Source organism: Tasmannia lanceolata, unplaced genomic scaffold (genome assembly GCF_043159265.1).
Source record: "Tasmannia lanceolata isolate RefF3 unplaced genomic scaffold, GAP_Taslan_0.1 ptg000018l, whole genome shotgun sequence".
In the NCBI taxonomy this organism is placed as follows: Eukaryota; Viridiplantae; Streptophyta; class Magnoliopsida; order Canellales; family Winteraceae; genus Tasmannia; species Tasmannia lanceolata.
Window position 1 is genome coordinate 19,292,941 of NW_027518695.1, and position 18,137 is coordinate 19,311,077.

The following is an 18,137-nucleotide window of genomic DNA, read 5'->3' on the forward strand; positions in this document are numbered from 1 at the left end:
ACCAAATGACTAAATATAGTTTCTCCAAAAAGTAATGGAAAGGAAAAGGTTTTCTTGGCAAAGCTTTTTGGGGTGGAAAGACCTTTTTTTGCCAACAAACTTTTTTTCCAACAAAATGAGCACTTTATTTGTAGAACGTGCACATGCATTTATGTGTCTGAACGACATGGCCCCTCATTTTGAATTTCTTCCAAGAGGGTTCCTAGCAATACAGTGGTGTCTAAATATTCCTCCAATCCAAGCAAGGCCTTATAAGAGTATTTGTTTCCTTTAACTGCTCTTAATAGAGTGGTTCTAAAATCAAGTCTTATTATCATCAGGTGACAAGGTTCAAGTGTGGTGGCTTTGTTCTGGGTTTAGCAATGAATCACTGTATGGCTGATGGGATATGTGCAATGGAGTTCATAAGTTCATGGGGTGAAATTGCCAGAGGGTTACCCTTAACCATTCCCCCATTTCTAAACAGAACCCTACTGATATCTAGACAACCACCCAAGATAGAATTCCCCCACCACGAATTTTCCGAGATGACCGATATATCGAACCTCTCTTTTCTCTTCCAAGAGAAAAAAAATCTATACCAATCCTTCTGTTTCAACCATGAAAAGCTTAATCAACTGAAAAAATTAGCAATGGAGCATGGTATCATAAAAAATTGTACCAATTTCACAGTACTCGCAGCATTTGTGTGGCGGGCCCGAAGCAAAGCACTTAAAATGGAACCCAACCAACAAACAAAGCTTCTCTTTGCCGTGGACGTGAGGTCTAAATTAAACCCGAATTTGCCTACGGGTTACTTTGGCAATGGCATTGTTCTCACTTTCTGTCTATGTACCGCAGGCGAATTACTGGAAAATCCATTGTCTTTCGCGGTTAAATTGGTACAAAATGCAATCAAATTGGTGACCGTCGATTATATTCGATTGGTAATCGATTATTTCGAAGTAACTAGAGCTAGGCCTTCACTGACAGCTACTCTTTTGGTCACTACATGGACTAGAATGGCTTTCCATAGTATAGATTTTGGTTGGGGGAAGCCTAAGAAATCGGGGCCCACGAATCTGCCAGGAAAGGAAGCAGCCGTGTTCCTCCCCGACGGAAAAGAGAAGAAGAGTACATATCTTTTATTGGGTTTGCCTGCTCCTGCAATGAAGATCTTCCAAGAACTGATACAAGTGTAGTTGTAAGTTTCTACAAAAATCAATATGTCTGTATGAATGGGCAAGTAAACATGGGGGATTAGTAGCTTTGTTGTTTATCTTTGCCAGAATAATCACTATATTTTTAAAGGAGGAATTCAACTCTTATAGAGTTTATTTGAATTGTATGTTTTTAGTAGCCAATCACAAAAAAAAAAATTAAAAAACAAATCCCTAAACAAAGAGGAGAATGTGTTATATTACCAAAACAAGGGAGTGTGGATATCAGCTTTCTATGTGTAAAGTGTATGTTTTGATGATACAATGGTCATATATATATATATATATATATATATATATATATATATATATATATATAAGTAAAGCGGAATCCTCTAAGCCGTAGTTGTGCCACGTGTCAGCCCCCCCTCTTTGCACCGAAATTTCAAAATTCGTTTTACTTCCGTGTGTATCTTTTCTCTTCCCTAATTTTATTAACTTCAGTGTGTACATCTCATTTAAAGAATTGAAAGAAAAAAAATTTATATTCATTTCAAAGGCCCTTATTGGCAGTTACATAACGTAAATTTATTTCCTCAAAAAATTACGATATAAAACTCCATAAATAAATCGTTTCCGTTTCCCTACATGGTAAGTTACCAAACGTTATTTCTACTTTACTTTCCCAAACGTTTGGCAAACAGGAAGCACGGCGGGAGTGGGAAAGAGACAGTCAGATATGGGAACTAGGAGAAAATGAAATTTTGCCGGCTCTAATATTGAGCTATATTAATTTGCCATCTCATCTAAGGCAATGCTTTTCGTTTTGCTCTGTATTCCCTAAGGCTCTGTTCACTTGCGTTCCCGGGAAAGCAAATCCCTGGAAAACAACATCTTTTTTCTCAAAAGGGGGTGGGGGTTATCACCCCCTGTAACAATTCCTCAAAAGTGCGTCCCCCCCTTGGCAATTCTGGTACATTGATGTCCCTCATTCTCAAATTTTCCTATGGTCATTTAGAAACGGCTGTCATGCACGTTGTCTGAGGAAAAACAGTAAGGCAACCCTATTGACAGCCCTACTGACTGCTTGCATGTAGGTCAAGAGAAGACTTTTCCCTAGTACTATCCTTGCAATTAATTTCCTTTCTCCTTGCTTCTTTTTCTCCTGGGATAGGACTCTTGGTTAAATCGACATCCCATCTTGCACTTTTGAGGTGATCATTTACCAAAAAGGAATTACTTTCCAAACAGGGTCGTCTAGTGGTCTTTTGCAAAGCCAGGGGATGGTTTTGGTTTTCTGGGCAATCTGTGGTGCAATTCAAGAGGTGGTTTTCTGGGACATGAAAGGTTGAGTTTTTCCCACATAGCTTAGAACCTCAGCTTCGAAGGGAGGATTTCTGCTGGGACAAGTTTAACATTAAAGAAGCTAATATATGGTTAAGAGAGATACATCAATGATTACAGGAAGGACATGGTAACACTCAAAGAAATAATAGAGAAGAAAGCAAACCCAGGATTACATGGAAGAAATTTAATAGCCAAATCTAAACACCAACAAAGTAGGCTAATCATCTATCCATAGTTGGATGATTATAGTAGATAGAATAAAAATTATTCATAATACCCTGAAGGTGAGACCAGAGGCGTGGAACTTTTGGTCCTCGAGCTGTTCTAACCGCTCGATCATTGGAGACGTCAGATAGTTCGCCCAATCACCCACTTCCCCTTTCCTAAAGAAAGTGTTATTCCCAAAAACCAAAGTAGGGTCAACTCCTGTCTTGTTCACTTGCAAATTGGTCATTGTCTTAAAACTACATAACTGTATTATTTCCTCCACCAAGAACTCAGCCAACTTCTTCAAATGAAATGTGGGATCCTGTTTCATCTCCTCATACTTCAAAAACAAAACCCTTCCAGGCCTTTCTTGGCTTTCCTTCCAATACCCCAACACATGATCCCAATAAGGACCGAAAGGCGAAACTCCTTCACAAAACAAGTCGAAGGCCTCTTCGAGAGGAAGGGGAGGTCCTACACTCAGGGGTCTCAACTTGTTAAAGTAAGACCACATGGCTATGAAGGTATCTCTTGGATTACGACATATGTAAACAATCCGAAAATCCGATTGTATTGCCGATGGCGGTAATGAATTGTAAGGCGCGTGTGTAGAAAATAGTCTAGGGTGAGAAAGGTTTGAGAAATAAGAAACAGGATCATCTTCCAAGAACTTATATTCGAAGAAAGGGATAAGTGAATGGGAGTTATTGTTGAGCAAGGGATGGTTAGTGAAAGTGTAACGAGTGCGGTTCACAATGGTGAAAACGAGAGCCTTCAACCAAGTTGTACCCGTTTTGGGTGCGGTGCTCACTAGTACATCGGTGTTGTAGGCTTGAAAGTGTTGATGGCATTCCATTACTGCTTTCAAGTACTGTAAAGGATACCAAAAGCCTTGGTATTGGTAGATATGGGGTTCGAACCACCCATTCCCTTTTGGGAGGGAGGAGACTAGTTCCTCCCATTTTTTGCTTATTTGTTCTTCATTTTCAGGCAAGCTAGTGGCTGGAATTTGGGATGTAGCCATGAAGAAGATGGGAGTTGAAGGATCTAAGTTATGATTAGTGTCCTCACAGGATTTTGATAGCTTTGGCTACATGAAAGCATATTATGTATTTCCAAGAAGCAGCTCACATCAAATGACATTTATCTCCAACCAAATCCCAGCTGTCAAGAGTCCTTCCATGAAAGCTAGGACCACGTGAATATTTAAACTTTGCAGTGTGCTGATATCATTTCCCTTCAATTATTTTCAGTTTTTCAATCGCTTCTCTTGTCTTGTCTTGTCTGGGCTTTTTTCTTTCATTGTTCTTGCTGGGATGATCTCACCCAATGTTTGAGGGATCTTTTTCGTATTTTGTCCTCTTAATCTATAAAATTACATACAATTTTTTCTACAATTTTCTTCCCTCAAGCTTTTCACTTTTTGTCTTTCTTTTCACTGTTTTCATCATTTACGCCGGGCAGCGGTTTGGGCCTCGTCCCAGGAGTCTTCAAACATCCCTACAAGGCCCATCCACACGATCTCCGTCACTAACATCGGCACGATTCATTACTCTTTTCCTGCGGCCTCACTCGTTCATCTGTGAATTGGGACCGTAAAGGGAAGGACTGAACTCTCTTGTTTGTTTTTGAAATTTCATGTCCATCCTGAATTTCATTCTCAAAATAAAGCTTTGTTTCTGCATAAAAATTTGAGAGTTCATGTTGTAATCATTCTTGCTTTTTTTACAAAACATGTCTATTAAAAGTCTTTGCAAAATATTACCAAGTTTATCGCAAAACTGTTTTATCCTTTTACTTGCATTGTTCACTCAATGTTCAAACTTAAGTTTATTACAAACATCATTTAGGTTTGTCTGCATACTATAACCTTCAATCTGCAATAATTTAAGCCATTTAACTTGCCAAGTCTCGCGAACCACACACATATTTGCCTTACCTTAAAATTTTATTTTGACTTATAAATTGCATACAGTTAAGTTGCACCTGCTCTAAGTTCTAATATTGATTGTCTGCTAGATAATCTTTGCCCTTTATATTGTTCAACCAAGATTTTTAAATCCCGTGTTTGCCAGCGTCAAAGCTGTCTTTCACTTATTCTGGATTGAATCGTCCCTCTCTTCGATTGGATGTATTTAGCTCATTCAATTCCCTCTGCATTATATAGTAGATGCACGCACACATATGTACTTGGATATATCCTATTGTATGAGGTCAAATTAAATCTATCATTGGCATTTCTCATTCTGCAAATTCTGGACAGCATTTACTGAAAATAAATTTATCTCTCTTATTTTGTCATCTAACCAAGTGTAGATCTTATAAAAGAATAGCTTTTGATTGTACTGTAGCATTTGGTATTCAAAGCAGCTAGTGAACATCACCTTTGCCGGATAACATCCTTGTCGAAGCGCATATTCATTTGCACCTTGGAACTTACATAAAGCAACGCAATAAAATTCTACGCCGCTAAGAAAAAAAAAATTTGCCCTGACGTTGTACTTTGAAGCAAAGCTCGCCGATCAAGCAAAGCTCGTCACAACAGGTCGGTACTCTAAACCTTAAAGCCCATCCCAAACGACCCGAATCCAAAGCCGAATTTCTCGGATAGGATAGATCTTGAAACTTCACTAAGTTCAAAATCAAACATCTGAAATTTTAGAATTTATCATTTTCACCAGAAAAGAAGAAAAGGCAAATGTGGCATGATGGTAAGTGGCACACAATATATAGTCGAAAACAGCAGAACAATCCTAATCATTCCATCACGTAGGATATGGATATTTTTACTAATTGAATCTTTTTCTTTGTAGTTTATAGGACACTTAACAGCTTTATGATTTTTACCTCTTGATGATGACCAGGTGAATAAAAGAAGATTAATCCATACTTTTTGCCTGTGGAATTTATTTAATTTTTGTGGTTTTTGTAAAAGAAGTATTCTACTTTGCTTTATTTGCAAAAACAGTTTACTTTGTTTGACAATTTGCAAATAGAGTCCTTGCACTCGAGTGAATTTTGCAAATCAGGTTGTGACATCAATTTGTGACCAAAATACCCACGGTAGATTTTTTTAACATATAGAAAGACCAAAATGTTCTTAGCGATTTTATACGGTGTAAGCTCTTATAGTCCCTTATTTTTCAAAATGTACTGTACGGACCACATCATAGGATGATCCAAACCGTCCACAGATTTTATAAAGGGCGATGATATCCCCCCCCCCCCCTCATGCTCCCCCCTTCTAATGTGTTCACTTCAAATCACGTTATAAGGGGTACGTGTTCACGTCAAATCACGATATAAGGGGGCGCGTGTGTACTGCAAGGGGTGAAAGTTGTTGAGAAAATCCGCCGGGCAATCCAATCTGATGGTGCACAAATTAACGAAAAGTAAAATAAACCAAGCCACAAGATGAATACCAAGATTTACGTGGTTCGGCCAAGCATACTCCACGGGCAAGAAACACGATCTTCCACTATAAAAAAACAAAATACAGGGATTACAATGGATTAATCTCAAACCCACAAACCCGCAGTCATTTCCTTGCTTCTCAAACCCGAGACCGTACACCAAGAGTAACCCAAGAGAAAACCCACAAGAGAATACCCGAGAAGAAACTCAATTTCTCTCTCTCTCTCTCTCTCTCTCTCTCTCTCTCTCTCTCTCTCTCTCTCTCCACGAGAGAGTAAAAACATCTCTCGTTTATATCACTTAGGTTTTAGAAAAACCTAAAAACATTGCCGTTTTTTCATTCCAATCGAGTGGTGGGAAATTAGGCAACTTTTCCAACAATCTCCACCTTGGCTTATTTCCCAGCCACCATGAAGATTTTCTGTCGATGTCTCCACCGGTCCGCTATTACCACAAACCACCATTGGCCTTCCAAAGTACCAGCTACACACCCTCGAATCACCTTGTTTCTGACTCCTCTCGATTCGATCAACACGGTCAATACACATGTGTAGTTGCCAACCCGTTGACTCACTCAGTCAACCTTGGAGAGGGATCTCAATCCATCCTTCCCAATGCAGGTACTATCATCCTCTCATCATCGTCTGCAACTTGGAAACTTGTCTCTGCACTAACTGTGAAAGAGACCCTACGCGTGCACGCGCTACCACTCCATTTCCATCTAACCATCGAGATCTTGGAAACACTAGTCATTGTGTCCCCGACCAGACGATACAACCCACAACACTTCTCTCCTTTCATCAGAACCATACAGCCTCGTGTGATTTTCATTGCTCCACCTGCAACTAAAATCCTGCAACCTCTGGGGTCCAATCGGCTAAGAGACACTAGATTCCTTCGCATCTTTGGGATATACGTCACACCACCCCAAGTACGAACTACTTCATCGAACATCTTGATCTTTACCGTTCCAACTCTTATGACGTCACAAGTAGACCCGTCACCCAATGACAATACACCCGCCCTTTTCTCATGGAACGTATCAAAATATTCCCTCCTGGAGCATACATGAAAAGAGCACCATGAATCTAAAATTCACTCATCATGACGAGAAGCGTGATTACCTGTGGAGACTGTGAGAACGTCTCCAAACTCTTCGCTTTGCTCATCCGTTACCACCACCGCAGTATTCATAGCACCATTGTTCGCCTAGTCAGCTCGCTTCGGACAACGGTAACATTGCACACCCTTTCCGCCGACCCTGAATCTTGACCTGCCTTTTCCTGATCCCCTGTTAGACGACCTTCCTCTTTGATTCCCACCATGAACAACCAATCCGTGCTCTTCACTTCCACCAAGAAGAGGTTTCTTCCGCATCTCATTCGTTCAATCCCCCTTGTCAAAGAAGAAGGAGAAGAAAAGGTTAGGTCTTTCCTTTTTTTTCCCCTGTACTTCTAGTTCTAGGGTTTTTGTGGTTCTTTCCTTTTCTTTTGAATTTTGATTTCATTCTTTTCTTGGGTTTATGCTTCTATTTTTTTTTCTAGGTTTCTTTTTCTTCTCTTTTATTTTTTTTAGAGGGAAAAGGAGAGAGATTTGAGATTTTGAGTCCAAAACTTATTATTGCATTAATTATGAGCAAAATAACCAGTTTTGGCCTTTCCGATTAGGACATACATGGATTCTAAAAATTAGGATTTTACCAGCTAAAATATTGATTTTACAATCTTGGATTACATAATCTAGGTTTTAGCTTAGGCCCTGTTTGTTTCAGATTGTGAGGGCCGATTGTGAACCCCCAACTGATTATTGGCTCAAATTTACATTTAATTTTGAACCAATAATCAGATGAGGTTTATGTTTAACTTATAAAATCGAAGGCCCTATTCATTTGAGATTGTGACAAGCGATTGTAAGCCCTAGATTGATTATTGGACTTAAAAGTATGTTTAAATTTGAGTCCAATAATTGGTTAAGGGGTCACAATCAATTGGCACAATCTCAAACGAATAGGACCTAAGTTTAGCTTGTAATATTCTAATATCCTAGATTCTTTTCTTTGTGAAATGATAATGCCACCCCTTTTCAACCCCTTCCATATGTAGAGATTGTCACGTAATTTTCATGACGGGGACAAGCAGACTACCATGGATACATACTTTTTGAAGGTCTTGTTGGTTTTGGATTTTGAGAATTGATTTTGAGTCCAGAATCGATTCTTGGACTCAACATTGCCTTAATTTTGAGCCCAATAACCGGTTTTGGACTTTGGGATTTGTTCGGGGATTTCTGTCATTTATACGATTAAGATGTGCTTTTTCATTTCTTTTTCATTTTATTTATTTATTGTTAGTTTTTGGAATTTTGTATGTGATGATCAATTTATCAGGGTTTTAGGGGTTTTGTTGTTGCGTTACATTCCATGGGCGAATTGAAATTGAGTTGTAACTGTCTGTTTTCATTGGCGAATTGAAATTGAAATTGAGTTGTAATTTTCTGTGTACTTGTTTAATTATTTGATTCCAATTCTTCTTTAATTTTGATTCCAACAATTGGTTCTGGACTCACAATTGTAATTTTATGTGTTCTTGGGCTGAACTGACTCCAACAATTGGTTTTGGACTCACAATTTTGAGTCCAACTTGTTATAGTAATATGATTTGATTTTTTTGCATTATTTTTTCTAGGTTAAATGTTAAGAAGTGATAAGTGTCGAAGATTTTAAATTCTAGTTTGGGGTAGTTCTACTTCTCGCAATATTAATTCTTCAGGTAAGCCTTCTCTATCTGCAATCATCTTGAAAAAAATTATATAAATCGAATAATGTTATCATTACTTCGCTATATATATATATATATATATATATATATATATATAGAGAGAGAGAGAGAGAGAGAGAGAGAAAACGGTTCCTACACATATGTGTAGGGAGTTCTCTACACACTAGCTTAAAATACAGTGGGGCCCACATTGTTTGGGTGATCCAAGCCATCCATTTTAAAGGCCCTCACATAGATAGGGTGTCTATAAAAAGTCAGATCCATAGGATCATCCCAACCTTATGATTTGTTGAGGTAAAATGGATGTCTTTAAACCTTCACAAATTAGTCCATTTTTTGCCTCCACAGTTCGAATGGTTAGGATGATCCTATGGATCTGATTTTTTGTGGACACCCTATCTATGAGAGGGCCTTAAAAATGAATGGTTTGGATCACCCAAATAATGTGGTCCCCACTGTATGTCTTCCCACTCGGCATCCGTCATCTTCTCCGTCTTCCCATCCTTTCCCTTCAACGCCTTAGCCAAGCCCTGCTGAACTGGGATGTCCTTCACCCTCATCTGCCATAGGGTGAAACTGCCGTTTCCGTCAAATCTGTCGATGTTGAACTGAGTAGAACTTGATTTTACCGTCATCTCAGATTACTCCGCACTTGCGGTGTAGCGCTCCACCTCGAACGAGAATCTTTCCTGGACAATCTTTTTACTCCCAAAAGACCGCTCTAACCGCAATCCAACCACAACACCCACTATCACTCTACCTGGCCTCGACGATCGCTCCACCTGAGCTCTGATACCACTTGTTGAGAAAATCCGTCGGGCAATTCGATCCGATCGTGTACAAATTAACGAAAAATAAAATAAACCAAGCGACAAGATGAACACCAAGATTTACGTGGTTCGGCCAAGCCTACTCCACGGGCAAGAAACACGATGTTCCACTATAAGAAAAACAAAATACAAGGATTACAATGGATTAATCTCAAACCCACAAACCCGCAACCCTTTCATTGCTTCTCAAACCCGAGACCGTACACCGAGAGTAACCCAAGAGAATACCCGAGAAAAAACGCTAGAGAATACCGAGAAGAAACCCAATCTCTCTCTCTCTCTCTCTCTCTCTCTCTCTCTCTCTCTCTCTCTCTCGTTTTTGTCTCTCCCCACGAGAGAGTAAAAAATCTCTCGTTTATATCACTTACGTTTTAGAAAAACCTAAAAACATTGCCGTTTTTGCATTCCCATCAAGTGGTGGGAAATTAGGCAACTTTGCCGTTTTTGCATCTCCTTTGTAAAGGAAAACACTATGAAAACAGGATTCTGTTTAGAGAATAAAAATGGGAGTGATGTGATGGTTAATTTGAACTTTTTCACGATGCATTTAGTGCCTTTATGGAGATTTGAACTCCCTTATTTTGTCTTTCAGTGGATGTGGCTCCGATGAATGATGCCCGTTTTTTTTCACAAAACGGGAATAAGCTATCTTTTATAAAGGTGATTAATCCTCACTATCATTCATAACAGGCTAGGAGCGTATCATTCCAAGCAAGGCTAGGGTGGCATTCAATGGTTCTTGTGCTCCTTGGCATGCCACGCAAGCAGACATGGAAGCAAGGTTTTAAATTTGGGTTTCGGTGTCGGTTTCATCCACCACCGAAACTGAAATGTCTCGGTTTCGAGGTGAAATTTCGGCCGAAATCTTGCAAAAATATGATTATGATTTCATTTATTCTATTTTATTTCGACCGAAATCTCTAAAATTTCGGTGTCAATTTCGGCGATTTCTGTTGAAATTTCTGCTACTTCGGTGGAAATTATAATATTTCGGTAGAAATTTTGTAAAAAAAGTCCAAAAAATGAAATTCTAACCGACATTTCGGCAAAATTTCGACGAAATCTTGTAAAGAAATGACTTCATGTGAATTTCATTAAGTTTGTGCCGAAACCGAAATATTTCAGCCGAAACATTTCGTTTTGGCCGAAATTTAAAACCATGCATGGAAGAGGGGCGGATTTATCGGTTCCCTTTAAATGGGATTTTTTGTATAGTCATGCTAGGGATTCACAACTAAGACGCAACATTAACCCACCAATGATTTTTAACCACCTATCAGGATTTTGCTTATGGTGAAAACAATGATGATTAGATGTTACTCATTAAGAATTAAATGACATGCTAAAAAAGGAATGTTTTTTGGTGGGAGGATCAATTTCTTATGGAAAATACTTCTAAAATGGATCCAGATAAAGTGGTGAGTAGGATCGATGGATTTACCGAGGGAAATGTTATCAGCACAACCATATTTTAATATTTGCACAATCCCAGCTGTCTTATCTTCTTTGACTCGGTAGAGCTTTTTGGGAAGTGTAATAACCATTTGAAAGCTCTATAAATATTTAAAAACAAAGATGTTTTGTTGTGAAAAGGAAAAAACTTTGAAAACGGGATTCCGTGTTGAAAATAAAAATGGGATGTACATGACCATTGATTTGACCTTTTTAAGGGGTATTTATTTTTTTGTGGGATTTGAAATCCCTTCTTTTGTCTTTTAGTCGACGTGGCTCCATTGTTTGATGCCGGTTTTTTTCGCCCAGAACGTAATCCCGTTTTCCTAGCAGTTTATGGTATTTGTGGGGATACACACTCCTTTTTTTTGGTTGCACACGTTTCACAATGAAGGAAGCGTGGATATTTTCAGCATGGGATCCATTTTTCCTAGCAACCCTCATTTCTTGTTATCTTAATAAAAACATTAATCAATTACAAAGTGCAGTCTAATTAACCATTGAAAAAAAAAATAAGTGCAGTCCAAATCAATTCACACCAAGAGCGCACCGAGCTAAAGACAGATTTACCCTTTTTTACCTTATTCATATAGCGAGTGCTGCTAGCAAAACCGGATTTCTTTCCGAAGATAAATAAACAAAATCCCATGTTGTGACACATGCGCAAAAGACAAATGAGTGAGCATGTATCCCTACAAAATGCAAAAATAAACTATGGGATTGATCAAATAACCAGTCAATTCCCTTTATTTTATGTAGGTAGGTTGGGATTGGACCTCCAACCTCAGGGTTGGAGAACATACTCTTCACCATTGAGCTAGAGGCTCAACCCCTCGTCGGTCAATCACCACCAATTTTTTTGTATTTCCTTTGTTTTCTTGTTTCTTTCTTGGAATGGGTCCCACTTGGTTTTTAAGTTGGGTATTTTTTAAATACGTAAAGGCAAGAAAGGGTTTAAAAGAAGAGTTAGAGAACTTGAGAGGCTTTTGAGTGGAGAAGAGAAGAGAGGAAAGATCTAGGGCAAGGAAAGAGGGGTTTCTCTTGGAGCACTAGTAGGGCTTTTGTGGTGGAACAAAAACAACGATTTCTCTTCTTGTTTACTCAAGGTGGTTTTTCTACTCAAGGGTAAGAGGAGAAAATCTAAGGCAAGAACAGGGATTTTTCTCTTGGGTCTCTAGGAAGGCTTTTTGTGATGAAACAAAAGCAACGCGGTTCATCTTAAGGGTGAGAAGAAAGGTTAGAGCAAGGCAAGAGGAATTTTCTCTTAGGGGCTCTTGGAATGCTTTTGTGGTGAAGCAAAAGTAAGGTTCTTCTTTGAGGTATAACCTTCTTCTTCCATTATCCTTCTCCATAGAGTTTTCTTTATTGCAAGAGAAGCATTGTATTGGAGGTTTTCCCAAAGGAGTTTTCCTCATTCTCGGTGTAGAAATTTGAGAGTTGCTTCAGAATTGCATAGAAGGTTGGAGAAAAGAGTTTTATCGGTGGATTTTACTGGTGGAGGTAACATTGTATTATTGTTCTAAATAATGGATATTTTTGTGTTGCCTTGTCCTTGGAGTAGCCCATTGTTGTGATTTCCTTTGTGGTTGTACTTGGCACATATTTTCTCTATCTTGTTGTGCAAGATCTTAGGATATTTCTATGTGTTTGCCGAAGTAGATCGGCAGGTTTTATTAGGGGTGAGCATTGGCGCCCAACAAATTCCATGTTGTCTATATATTCCAAAAGAAATCCCATTTTGGAAGTGTTTTCCTTTATACATCATTTTAAATTTTCATTTTTATTCCATGTAACACATTCATCTTCATTTTATTTATTTCAACAATTGCTACAACCCAGGAAGAAGATGAAAAAAGAGGAAGAAGATGAAAAAAAGAACAATCCTAGTCAGAAAAACTATAAATACATTTGCAAAAATCAGGTTGACTCGCAAAAAAATTGGATAGAGAAGAAATATCGGGTCGACTAAGCAAAAAATTGGTCGATTTCAAACAAACATGATTTTTCCCATAGATCCCTTTTTTTTTTTTTGGCCAGCAGGCGATCTTTTGACTAGTAGGCCTGACTTTTCTTTTCTTTTTTTGCGAGTCTACCTGATCTTCTGCAAATGTATTTATTTTTGCTTATTTTGCTGGCTCTGAATTTTCTTTTTCCTTCTTATTCATCTTCTTCCTCTTCTTTCTTGCAGTCAGTTTTTTTTTTTTTTTTTGCCGGACTAATTCCTATGGATGCCAACAATCACCCGTATCCCCTCGTTCGGCATGCATTGTTGTAAGGTGTCCATGTGGCCAAAAAATGATAAGAAACAAACGTATTTTCAAATGGTTGCCCTTGTTCCGCGTATGAGTTCTTTCCTATCGTTTTTCAATTATTTTACTAAAATTCTACATCTTTCATACTGGTGGCATTGATCCCTATCTCAATCAAAAACCTCCATAAAAAGTTCACTGTTTTTATAAGAAAACCCATCTGAGCCTAAATGAATTGCCCTTCATGTAATCACTTACCCATACTTTGATCCACCAATCAAATGATCCTAATCGTATAGACCATTGAAAGATCAAGCAAACAATCTGCAATACAGAAAACACCATCAAAACAGAGTGGTGGGTCTGCTTCGATGTGCATATACACTCAATTTCTGTGTATAGTTTATACACAACCATTCTTCCTACTTCAGTGTTTATCAAATTGCAATCTGATGTCGTAAACTCATGCAAACAGAGATACATTTAAAATGTAGATGTTTCTACAACCATTTTGATTTTGGAGAGGTAGATGCAAGGTTACCAGAGCGGGAATCGAAGGCTCCCAGGGAAGAATCCTACTCAAAATTGCCAGAGCGGGAATCGAAGGCTCCCAGGGAAGAATCCTACTTCCTTGGGTAGATGTCATTTTGGCTAATTCTATCAAATGTTGTACAGAACAAGACACCAAACACCAGCTGCTAATAGTTTCTATAGGGCAGATAATTTATGAAAAGAAAATTCCTACAGATCTATATTATTTATACATAGCATGTAATACACAGGATGATTAATTGTTTTGCAGAGAAGAAAATTGAGAGATGATTTAGAGGCATGATTAGTTTAGCAGAGAATAAATACCACTTTCATGTGTGTGTTTGTTTATCTTCATCATGCCTCCACTTCTCGGCCAGCAGCTTCGAGATTTTCTTCATCGTCTTCTTCAGCCCCTCGGCTAGCTTGGTTAGCTCTTCTTGGACCATGAGTTTTATAGCCGATTTTCTAGGTGTAAGATCTGTACGGAAATGGCGAGCTGGAGAAGGTAGAATTTCATCAGAAATGCAGAAGTATCTAAAATCAAAATATAAAATTGGGGTCAATGGGGCGTACCAAGTTGCTTGAGAATGTCGGTGAATGTTGCCTGAGGAACAAGAATTACAAAATACAGAGTCAGGAAAATTAGTTGTCTAAGTAGTTATTTTCTGTATAATAAAGTTTTAAACACCAAGCCTTCTCAAGAACTTCTTTAACATATATCGCACCGTGTTAAAATCGACTTCTTTTAGTATTTCACAGATGGTCTTCCTTAATTCCTTTGCACTAGGACCAGATTCCACTTTCAATTTAGATCTTTCCTTCCCTTTCGTCTCCTTTTTACATTCATGAAATCCCGAACAATTCCAGATAGCGGCCAGCATAAATGAATAAAAAAACAGACTCGTACCATTTCTAATGTCGCTTGCTCAAATTAAGAAGTGTGGTTAGTTTATGAAACCAAAACAACCACTGATTTGGGCAAATTGAGAAGCTTGAAACCAAACCGAACCACACTTTAAAACAAATAGGGAGACCATTAAGATGAAGGAACAAGTATTACCAGATTTTTCCTTAGGGCTAGCTTTTGTTGCAGTTGAGGGTTTTGGAGCTATGTCCTCACTCTTCTTCTTCCGCGAGAAGACCTTTGGGCTTGTATTACTAATGCTATTGGCCTGGGAGTCCTTGGAAGGTGTTTTGGAGGGGCTTTTTGTGGGTATTGCAGCAGGTGCTTTCTTTGGAGTCGTCACTTTCTTGGCATTAGCCTTCCCAGTAGAGCCTTTATTTGATGACTTCTTTGAGCCTTGTTTTCCCTTTTCTGAATCTTTATCGTCCTCATCTTCCAACTCATCTCCATCTTTGTCACTTCCAGAATGCTCGGGCACTTCATCCTCATCTCTATTGGCTACGCCGTTCTCATTTCCTTGATCTTCTCCTTCACCTTCATCTTCTGTTTCCGGAGCAGTGATCTTTTCTTTTGCTTTCGGAGTGTCGTCACTCGTTCTCTGTTTCTGTGGAATATAAAAATAAACGCCATGTGAAACAAACAAGAGAAACAACAATAAAACAAAATAATGTAATGCCATAAAGCAACCATCCACAAAGCTTTGCTCCAATGAAGATAATATGAAAATTATAGTGTCAAGATCAGTAATAATTAAGGGATTCGCTAGCCAATTTCGCGGAAAGCCATTTCGCGGCTGGCTTTGGCATGTGAGAACAGCCATTTCGCGGCTGGCTTTTGAGCAGGGATAGATCTGAGATACCTTAGCTGAGCGCTTTGCAGTTGTGCTTACAGGCTTCTTCGAGGCACTTGTTATGACTGTCCTTTTGCGCTTTCTTTTGTTTGACTGGCAACATAATAGGTAAGTTTAATTTTCAAAAAATAAAATAAAATAGTAGGTATGAATTAAGATAACAGTCCAAGGCTACAAAGTGGTTGCTTTTATCTCAAACTACGATTAAATTTGGTAAAGAAAAAAATTAAGACTTATTAACTATTAAAGGTAGATGATAGTGATACCTTTTGATGTAGGGACTTTTAGTAGTTTTCCCACTATTTCTTGGATGGGTTCTACGAGTTTTTACTTTTTAGCCATTTGACCTTCACTATTAACTCTACTAGTATATCACAGTTAGTACATATATGTGTGGGTTCCATTGTTTATCCATTAAGACTTCTTTCTATAGGTGCCACTATCATATGAACTATTATTATAGACGGGCCACATTACTTTTGTGCTATTAAGCCTGTCATATTTACAATATTTTTTGTGGTTCATTATTTTTTGTTGCCTTTAGGGCATCCATGTAGACTGCACTAGTGTACTATTAATTATTATATACAGGAGTCCTACTTGGTTTTTTGTCTTATGTCCTCTATCTTAAGTTCTTTACCCTACATGAGTCCTACTGAGTATTGTGCATATGATGAACTATAAATGATTAAATAACACCAACTCTAACAGCTTAAGCTTTCGAAGTAATTAGTTGTTTCACATGGTATCGGAGCTATTGCCTCAGGGCAGCTCCTAGGTTCAAAACCCAACAACGCCCTGATATTAAAAATCGACAGCCAGCACTCAATAAAATAAAAAAAAGAGGGGCCACACGTAAAGGGTGTTGAAGTATAAATGAATAAATAACAACAACTCTAGTAGCTTAGAATTCTTTTTTCTAGACAATAATTATTGCAAAAATTGGAATTACTTCCCAAGAAAAATTTATCATGTATATTGAACCAAATGACTGAATATAGTTTCTCCAAAAAGTAATGGAAAGGAAAAGGTTTTCTTGGCAAAGCTTTTTGGGGTGGAAAGACCTTTTTTTGCCAACAAACTTTTTTTCCAACAAAATGAGCACTTAATTTGTAGAACGTGCACATGCATTTATGTGTCAGAACGACATGGCCCCTCATTTTGAATTTCTTCCAAGAGGGTTCCTAGCAATTCAGTGGTTTCTAAATATTCCTCCAATCCAAGCAAGGCCTTATAAGAGTATTTGTTTCCTTTAACTGCTCTTAATACAGTGGTTCTAAAATCAAGTCTTATTATCATCAGGTGACAAGGTTCAAGTGTGGTGGCTTTGTTCTGGGTTTAGCAATGAATCACTGTATGGCTGATGGGATATGTGCAATGGAGTTCATAAGTTCATGGGGTGAAATTGCCAGAGGGTTACCCTTAACCATTCCCCCATTTCTAGACAGAACCCTACTGATATCTAGACAACCACCCAAGATAGAATTCCCCCACCACGAATTTTCCGAGATGACCGATATATCGAACCTCTCTTCTCTCTTCCAAGAGAAAAAAAATATATACCAATCCTTCTGTTTCAACCATGAAAAGCTTAATCAACTGAAAAAATTAGCAATGGAGGATGGTATCATAAAAAATTGTACCAATTTCACAGTACTGTGTGGCGGGCCCGAAGCAAAGCACTTAAAATGGAACACAACCAACAAACAAAGCTTCTCTTTGCCGTGGACGTGAGGTCTAAATTATACCCGAATTTGCCTACGGGTTACTTTGGCAATGGCATTTTTCTCACTTTCTGTCTATGTACCGCAGGCGAATTACTGGAAAATCCATTGTCTTTCGCGGTTAAATTGGTACAAAATGCAATCAAATTGGTGACCGTCGATTATATTCCATCGGTAATCGATTATTTCGAAGTAACTAGAGCTAGGCCTTCACGGACAGCTACTCTTTTGATCACTACATGGACTAGAATGGCTTTCCGTAGTATAGATTTTGGTTGGGGAAGCCTAAGAAATCGGGTCCCGCGAATCTGCCAGGAAAGGAAGTAGCCGTGTTCCTCCCCGACGGAAAAGAGAAGAAAAGTACATATATTTTATTGGGTTTGCCTGCTCCTGCAATGAAGATCTTCCAAGAACTGATACAAGTGTAGTTGTAAGTTTCTACAAAAATCAATATGTCTGTATGAATGGGCAAGTAAACATGGGGGATTAGTAGCTTTGTTGTTTATCTTTGCCAGAATAATCACTATATTTTTAAAGGAGGAATTCAACTCTTATAGAGTTTATTTGAATTGTATGTTTTTAGTAGCCAATCACAAAAAAAAAAATTAAAAAACAAATCCCTAAACAAAGAGGAGAATGTGTTATATTACCAAAACAAGGGAGTGTGGATATCAGCTTTCTATGTGTAAAGTGTATGTTTTGATGATACA

At 38.3% G+C, this 18,137-nt stretch overlaps 1 long non-coding RNA gene and 3 pseudogenes across 1 annotated transcript; 2 read left to right on the forward strand and 2 right to left on the reverse strand.

Annotated features, from left to right (window-relative positions):
• Positions 1-323: 323 nt before the first annotated feature.
• On the forward strand, positions 324-1,405 carry LOC143851336 (omega-hydroxypalmitate O-feruloyl transferase pseudogene; annotated as a pseudogene).
• Positions 1,406-2,754: 1,349 nt separating this feature from the next.
• LOC143850132 (cytosolic sulfotransferase 15 pseudogene) lies at positions 2,755-3,549 on the reverse strand (annotated as a pseudogene).
• A 10,464-nt stretch (positions 3,550-14,013) lies between these two features.
• On the reverse strand, positions 14,014-15,799 carry LOC143850943 (uncharacterized). The gene is made up of 5 exons (XR_013236125.1): positions 15,713-15,799; positions 15,010-15,457; positions 14,675-14,782; positions 14,523-14,553; positions 14,014-14,445 (listed from the first exon to the last, which is right to left on the reverse strand). It is a non-coding gene; the product is annotated as an uncharacterized LOC143850943 (long non-coding RNA).
• A 920-nt stretch (positions 15,800-16,719) lies between these two features.
• LOC143850133 (omega-hydroxypalmitate O-feruloyl transferase pseudogene) lies at positions 16,720-18,088 on the forward strand (annotated as a pseudogene).
• Positions 18,089-18,137: the final 49 nt, after the last annotated feature.